This window comes from Setaria viridis, chromosome 9 (genome assembly GCF_005286985.2).
Source record: "Setaria viridis chromosome 9, Setaria_viridis_v4.0, whole genome shotgun sequence".
Lineage (NCBI taxonomy): Eukaryota > Viridiplantae > Streptophyta > Magnoliopsida > Poales > Poaceae > Setaria > Setaria viridis.
In genome coordinates this window covers 37227434-37234476 of record NC_048271.2, presented here as the reverse complement: position 1 = coordinate 37234476, position 7043 = coordinate 37227434, and the positions used below count along the sequence as shown (strand labels likewise).

General features: G+C 45.3%; 1 long non-coding RNA gene across 1 annotated transcript; it reads left to right on the top strand.

Moving 5' to 3' along the window:
* Nucleotides 1–4189: 4189 nt before the first annotated feature.
* On the top strand, nt 4190–6051 carry LOC140221497 (uncharacterized). The gene is made up of 2 exons (XR_011897293.1): nt 4190–4658; nt 5264–6051. It is a non-coding gene; the product is annotated as an uncharacterized lncRNA (long non-coding RNA).
* The last annotated feature ends 992 nt before the right edge of the window (nt 6052–7043 follow it).

Below are 7043 nucleotides of genomic sequence, written 5' to 3'. Positions count from 1 at the left end.
GGCCGGCTCTCTGAAATCTGAATCTTCTTGGGTTGCAGTAAACTACAAAAAAACAAACATATTGCAGACTTGCAGTATCCTAGCATTACGCTATGATCAGCTGAAGTTATACTGTTATAGAGACCTGTTTCAGAAGTACCAGAAACTCGAAGCCCAGAGTTGATTGGTTGGAACGATTAATTAACTAGGAATCGACCAGACAGCCAGTAATGCCCAGCAATTACACAAATGCATGCAGATTGTTTGCCGGGACCATGCTCCCTAAGCAGGGATCTTCCCGGAAATCATTAGCTCGACGAACTCTCAAAAGGTCAGATTCTTTTCTGCTTGCTAGCTTCGTTCTCACTACTTATTATCCTCATTCTGTCAAGCATTAACATGGAGATCGATGCGTCGATAGTATTTCGGCTGTTGGTGGGAAGTCCCACACGAACTTTCAGTTTGGAAAGCAACTGGAGAAGTGCAGAGAAATGGAGTGCTAATTGCAGGCATACCGCATAGAGATCGGGACCCATTGATGCTTGTTTTGCCATAAATTATTCAATTATTGGCCCAGCTGTCACAATTTGGAAGGGAATCTATATATTGAGCTGCTTCATCGGAACCGATCGACTTCGGGTGGAGTTGAATATGGTGCATGATTCAATGGCCTGACACAGTGACACCTAGGGCTGGATTTGGATGAACCCCAACACTGTTTCCTGTTTCCTTGCCCAATTTCTGGCACAACTATCCATGTAAATTCACCAGCTTTCCTTCTCTCTACGCTGATGGTGACTTTTCACAACTATTACTTTTTTATTTTTATAATGTAAATTTTATATGGTTGATTCATAATCAAATATACTCTACAATGGTTATATAATGGTTATATAAGATAAATAAATGGTCAAAATATTTTTTTAGACCGTTATACCATACCTTATAAACATAGATGCAGGGAGTAAATTCTAACCAAGCTATCAATGGTAAGGGGGTGTTTGGAGGGGTGTGGGTGGGGCTAAACTTTAGCCCCCATTTTAGCCCCTTCTCCCAAACAGGAGGGCTAAAATAGGGGTGCTAAACTTTAGCCCCTCCAAATCCTTTAGCCCTCCAGGGGGTGCTAAAATGGGCTAAAGAGGCTAAAATGTGGTTCCAGTTCCAATTATTCCCCAGATGCCCCCCTCCTCTCTCTCTCCTCGAGCTGGCGCTGCCGTTGTTCGGCGAGGCGCATCCAGGAAGGGATGGGGCAGCCTCCTCCGCCCGGCCCCGCCTCCTCTGCCCGACCCCGCCGCCCCCGCCTCCTCCGCCTCGCCTCGCCGGCCCCGCCGTCTCCGCTCGGCCCTGCCGCCTCTGCCTCGCCGCACCCCAGGTAGTTGTAGATGAGAAGCTTCTCGTCGGGGGCGTCACTCCTCACCCTCCCGCCTCCTCCGCTCGGCAACGCCATCTCCGACTGCGAATACTCCGACGACGAGAAGCAGCAGCTGAGCCCCGTCTCCGTGGTGGAGCCACACCCGTTCGAGATGACGTCCCACGCCCACGGCAAGCTGTTTGCCGCCGTCCAAGGACGCCATGGACGTGTTCTGGGAGCTCCTGGACGCGGCGTTGCCGCACGGCGGTGGCCCTGACCCGGGGGCCCTCGGCGCGGAGGAGGCCGCGGCGCTCTCCCCGCAAATCGTCGGGATCCATATCGACTTGGCGGAGATCGGCGGGAGGGTGCGGAGTGACGCTCGAAGGTGATGAATCAATCGAGCTCTTTGACGATTTTGCCGGCGCGGGGAGGGCGGGTGCAGGGCCGCCGGCGTGCGAGGAGGCCAGCGCGGCTGGGGAAGGTGGGGAGAAGAGTGAGAGAAAGGGAAGAGAGAGGAGGAGAGAGGAGGAAGAGAGAGGAGGGGTATTGTGTCTTTTGTCAACCAAAGTGCTAAAGTTTAGCCCCCCACCTAAACACCCCAAAATGTTAAAATTTAGCACTCCATTTGAGGGGCTAAACTTTAGCTGGGGGCTAAACTTTAGCTCCTTCCTCCCAAACAAGGCCTGATTGGTTTGATGAAAGAAACACAAAAGCTACTCCAGTACTGATCCAATAACTATGTCGAACCTGTTCAATTTGGATATTGTCAGAAACTGTTTAATTTGGATCTTTTCAGAAACAGATGAAATTAGATGCAAATCTAGGGTGTATTTTAAGTCTGTGCGCAGCGCGCAAATGTTGTTCCTCATCAGATCTCGACATAATATTCCTCCCAGCTTCAGCCTAAACTTAACAAAAACATGAATCAACAACTTAATTAAGCCATACTTATATTTATATAAGACAACATGATTTGAATAAGCAAAATCCTAGTAGATCGGATTCGGTACCGACCAAACTAGCGTTCAATATAATGGAGTAAACGTAGGTGATCGGTTGACGCTTAGCGAGTTGCTCCTGATTGGTGTGTGATTGATGATCCGATGAGGTTGCCAAGGCCTGAAGAAATGAAAACCAAACAATTGTTTAGCCTATAGCTAGCATTGAAGAACAGCTGGCTAAATGCCACGACCATCGAAGGGTTCCCCAAAATTTCTAGGTGAATTATTGGCCCAGTTACCTGTTGATAACTTATCTACAGTTCCAAACCTTTTCAAGTTACTATAGTGTAGGAGCAGCCGTGTAATACAGTCGTAGGCCCATGAAATGTTCATACGCAGTGGCTAAGCTTTACGGCAGCACAGATCGTTGTCGTTGTCAAAGCTTTTTGTTTTTGGCCAAGTTCCTATGCAAGCGCGCCGCCTCATACCGAGGAACAGTTCGGTCGGAGCACATGTAGATAGATAAGCACCAGCGGATGCATCATTGTTCAAAGCCATCATGCATGATTGCACGGTCTGATGGATAATGCTTATCTGCTAGGGTTGCCTCGGTTGCAGATAGCTCAACTTAATTCCTCCATTCATGTCTCTTTCGCCAGAACTGCTTCAGTAGTTTCTGTAGTTAGCTATACCAGATTTTTGGTTACCTACAAGCTTTAATTGTTAGCCCCATATAGAAGTTTAAAGGACGAAAAAAAAATTGTGAATCGAAAACAAAGAATTAATTTGTACACATAATTATTCAGAAAAACATTACTCCCTCCGTTCCAAATTCTAAGTCATTCCAAGAATCTTGGAGAGTCAAAGTATCTCAAGTTTGACCAAAATTATAGAGAAAAATATAAAAATTTATGACATCAAATAGATATACTATGAAAATATAATTGATAAAGAATCTAATGATACTTAGTTAAGACATCATAAATGTTATTATATTATCATATAAATTTGATCAAACTTGAGATACTTTGACTCTTCAAAATTCTTGGAATGACTTACAATTTGGAACGGAGGGAGTATATAGGAGCAGGACCTGTGCATGTAGCATCGCAGGATTAGTTCCATCAGGTTGATTTGTAATGGTTGATTGGCCCAAAGTCCGCTGCTGCGTTACCAGAAATGGGTGTTTTGTCGATGAGCAGCTGTATTACTAGCCTTTGGGATTGCAGAAGGCCGGGACACGCGAATAATTAAAACCCTAGATTCAGCAGCAATCAAACGCACACGAACATCACGATGTCCCCGTCTCATGATGATTCGTCGAATGGAGTCAGGGAGGATGAACAAGAGGATCAAGTTGCCGATCGATGACACTTAGAACGACGGAAGCGTTGATCTTCCCATATCATCATACATACATATCTATATCTATATTGACCTGGCAGTCAAGCAATTTCTTCACGAAGGAGCTCGAATCATTGGGAGGGTGGCGAGATCGAGCGGGATTTTGCTCTGCTCAGGGCAGATGACGACGGGCGAGGAAAGAGAGGATGGGGAGTTTTCTCCTGATGTCGTGCGAAGGAAACCGAACGGCAGTGATTTTTTTACTTCACGTGGCCCGAACTCTCAGATAGCACCGCATCACAGTTTTGCGTAGGCTAGCCTCCGGAATCCAGATTCTGGCCCGCCACTTTTTTTTAATCCGTGAACTAATTTTTAGTTCGGGTTGCGTGGATGTTTGATACCAACTATAAGAAGAATTAATTATAAAACTAATTGCATAAGCTGTAGCACACATTTATATAATTAATTTTATAATTAATTTATATTTAATACTTCTAATTAATCTCGATGGGAGAGGAACTTTAACTCCAAACGGAGCCTCGGCATCACAACCGCATTGTGGCCGGCCCCGGAAAAGAAAAGGAGGACAAAACAAATATAGGCACGGGTGGAAAAAAAAGAGAAGAAAAAGAAAAGGCAGATGGAGGCAGATTGGTGGGACCTGTAGATGATAGATGGAAACCCACATATAAATCCGCCGCCCAAGCAGCTGCGCCTGCTGGGGAGATGATGGCAAACCTGGAGGCTTGCGGGCCCTGCCTCGAATGCGGGGCGAAGCAACACCGGTGAAGCACGAGCGCATGCACGTAGGGAGAACACCCCGGCGGCGTTTGCTACGTCGCCGTCACGAGCAGCGGCGAAGCAGCCACGCTTGGCAGGGGATCACGCAGGGCCGCCGCAGTAGTTCCCGTCGTGCGTGCGCCTGCCACCTCCGCCGCCGGGGCCGGGGCCGGGGCCGACCTGGCCGCGCAGCGCCTGCCTCCTCCGCCGCCGAGGTGCTGCTTCTACGGGCGCGGCGGAGCGCGCCGTCCTTCCTAGTACATGTATATTCTCAATTTCTCTCGCTGCAAAACCTGCACATTCCTTACATGATTCCTTCGCTGTTGGTTGTTGAGCGGTCGGTATTGCATGAATTGTGTTGTTGATTTCCTCAGAAAAAAGAATCAGGGTGCTGAAGGTTGCCATGATTATATATGGATAAGATTAGTGTCTGTTCTTTCGCCAAAAAAAGATTAGTGTCTGTTAACCTCATACAGGCAGACGAGTCGGCGATTTGCCTAAATTTTACTGTACATATAGCATGTGTAAACTCTTTCTTCTCCTTCCTTTTTTTTAACTGAGCATGACTGCAGAGCACTGGCTTCAAGAGCAAGTATAAGCTGCAGAAAGAGAAAAAAGCTGTAAATTCCGGTGTGGGGAAACCATCCACCGTAATGTCTCGAAATGCAAAACAACCTTGCTGAGCCAACTTCGCAACAAATTTAATTATTAGTACAGCCATGTCAAATCAATCATGTGTCTTACCCGTCAAATCTCATCAAGGAGAAACTCGAAAATGTGACGCCCTGATTCTGCCGAGGAAAAACTCGAAAATGATGTGGCTGCAATTAGTACTCACAGCAAATTCTCGTTGTTTATGATCAAACAGGCCGAGGTGACCCGAAGATGTATACAGCCTGAGAGAAACTCGAAGATGTAAACATCCAGAGAGAAACTCGAAGTTGTAAACACCCCGAGGGAGCTCCAAGAGGTGGTCGTCGCCCATAAGAGAACTCGAAAACGTTTACCTGAATATACATTAATTTGCAATAATTCGTATGACGCTTTAGAAGGTTAAGAAATTAAATTTGTTTTTTTGAAGGGAAACCATCAGCAGGCTAGACTCGGTCAGGGGTGTTTGGAAGATAGGGGCTAAACTTTAGCCCTGTTACATCGGATGTTCGGATGCTAATTAGAAGGACTAAACATGAGCTAATTACAAAACTAATAGCAGAATCCTTAGGCTAAATCACGAGATGAATCTATTAAGCCTAATTAATCCGTCATTAGCGAATGGTTACTGTAGCACCACATTGTCAAATCATGGACTAATTAGGCTTAATAGATTCGTCTCGCGATTTAGTCTAGGGGTTGTGCAATTAATTTTGTAATTAACCAATATTTAATGCTCTTAATTAGTGTCCAAACATCCGATATGACAGGAGCTAAACTTTAACCCTCCATGCCAAACACCCCCTCAGTTACGCAGCAAATGGTGGTAAACAGTTTGTGGTGTGACGTCGGAAGAGTACTATGGTTTTAGTGCTTCTGGTCAATTGTCATCAAGGCAACCTCTTACATATATTTTGTAGTAGTACTAGGCAGTGAGAAGAAAGGTTTATGTTTTCTTGATTGATTTGAAGGACCGGTGCAAATACAAGATGATGTGGTCCTAGATATTCTTTGCGCCAAACCTGTCTACTTAGATTCGAGTCCTAGATTTAGTACGGCTACTCATATTTTTTTACCACTAATTTATTCATTTGGTGCTGGCCAACGTGCCCATTAAAAGTGAGATATGACTTGTCATTATCTCAAGAGTCAAGATGTAGTCTCCCGTAGGTGTATTGATACGTGGGATTTTGCGAATGTGTGTGCGCACGCGAGCATTTTGTTGAGTTGGGTAAAAAATGTGTACTAAATCGGTTACTAAAAATGATGTAATTAGAGTTGGACAACGGGACGGGGGCCATAAATCTGAGGCCAACCCATGTTGAAACCATGAGACAACTTGGTAGCAGATGAGGAATGAGACGAGCACAATGTTAGCAACAGTTAGCACGCCAATTCGTGAACTGCAAATGCAAGGATTAGTTGTAACTCTTCCTCAGAGTATTTCTCCATTGTTAATCAATATGTGGAACTTATAATGCAAGAACTATTTCAACTAGTATTGTCAGCATGGTTCGAGTTTATGAGTAATTGAGATGTAATCAGCATGTACAACAAGAGATAATCAATATAGAGCAACTTAGACTATGTATATGTTGTAATTCTAAGCAAGATAGCAAAGCAAGATAATGTGATTCTCATTCAAAGTCTCTTTAAATCTACACCTTTGATCTCACTGCCAAAAACCGGCATCTTACACGGAAGCAGACCCTATCACGATCCCCCTATCGGGGTAGGCAGTTTAAGGGCACAGACATAAAGAACATGTCATATCGGTGTTTAAACCTGACAACCTACCAATGGGAGTACCTAAGGTAGAGTTTTGGTTGGTGGGTGGTACCGAAATCTGGAACTCGATGGTGTACGTAGGCACGTGATTTAGATAGGTTCGGGCCGCTGGATCGCGTAACATCCTAAGTCCTGTGTGTTGTTTGCTTGTATTTAATTGAACTTGTTTGGAGGGGGTCCCTACCCGTCCTTATATATTGGAGGAGAAG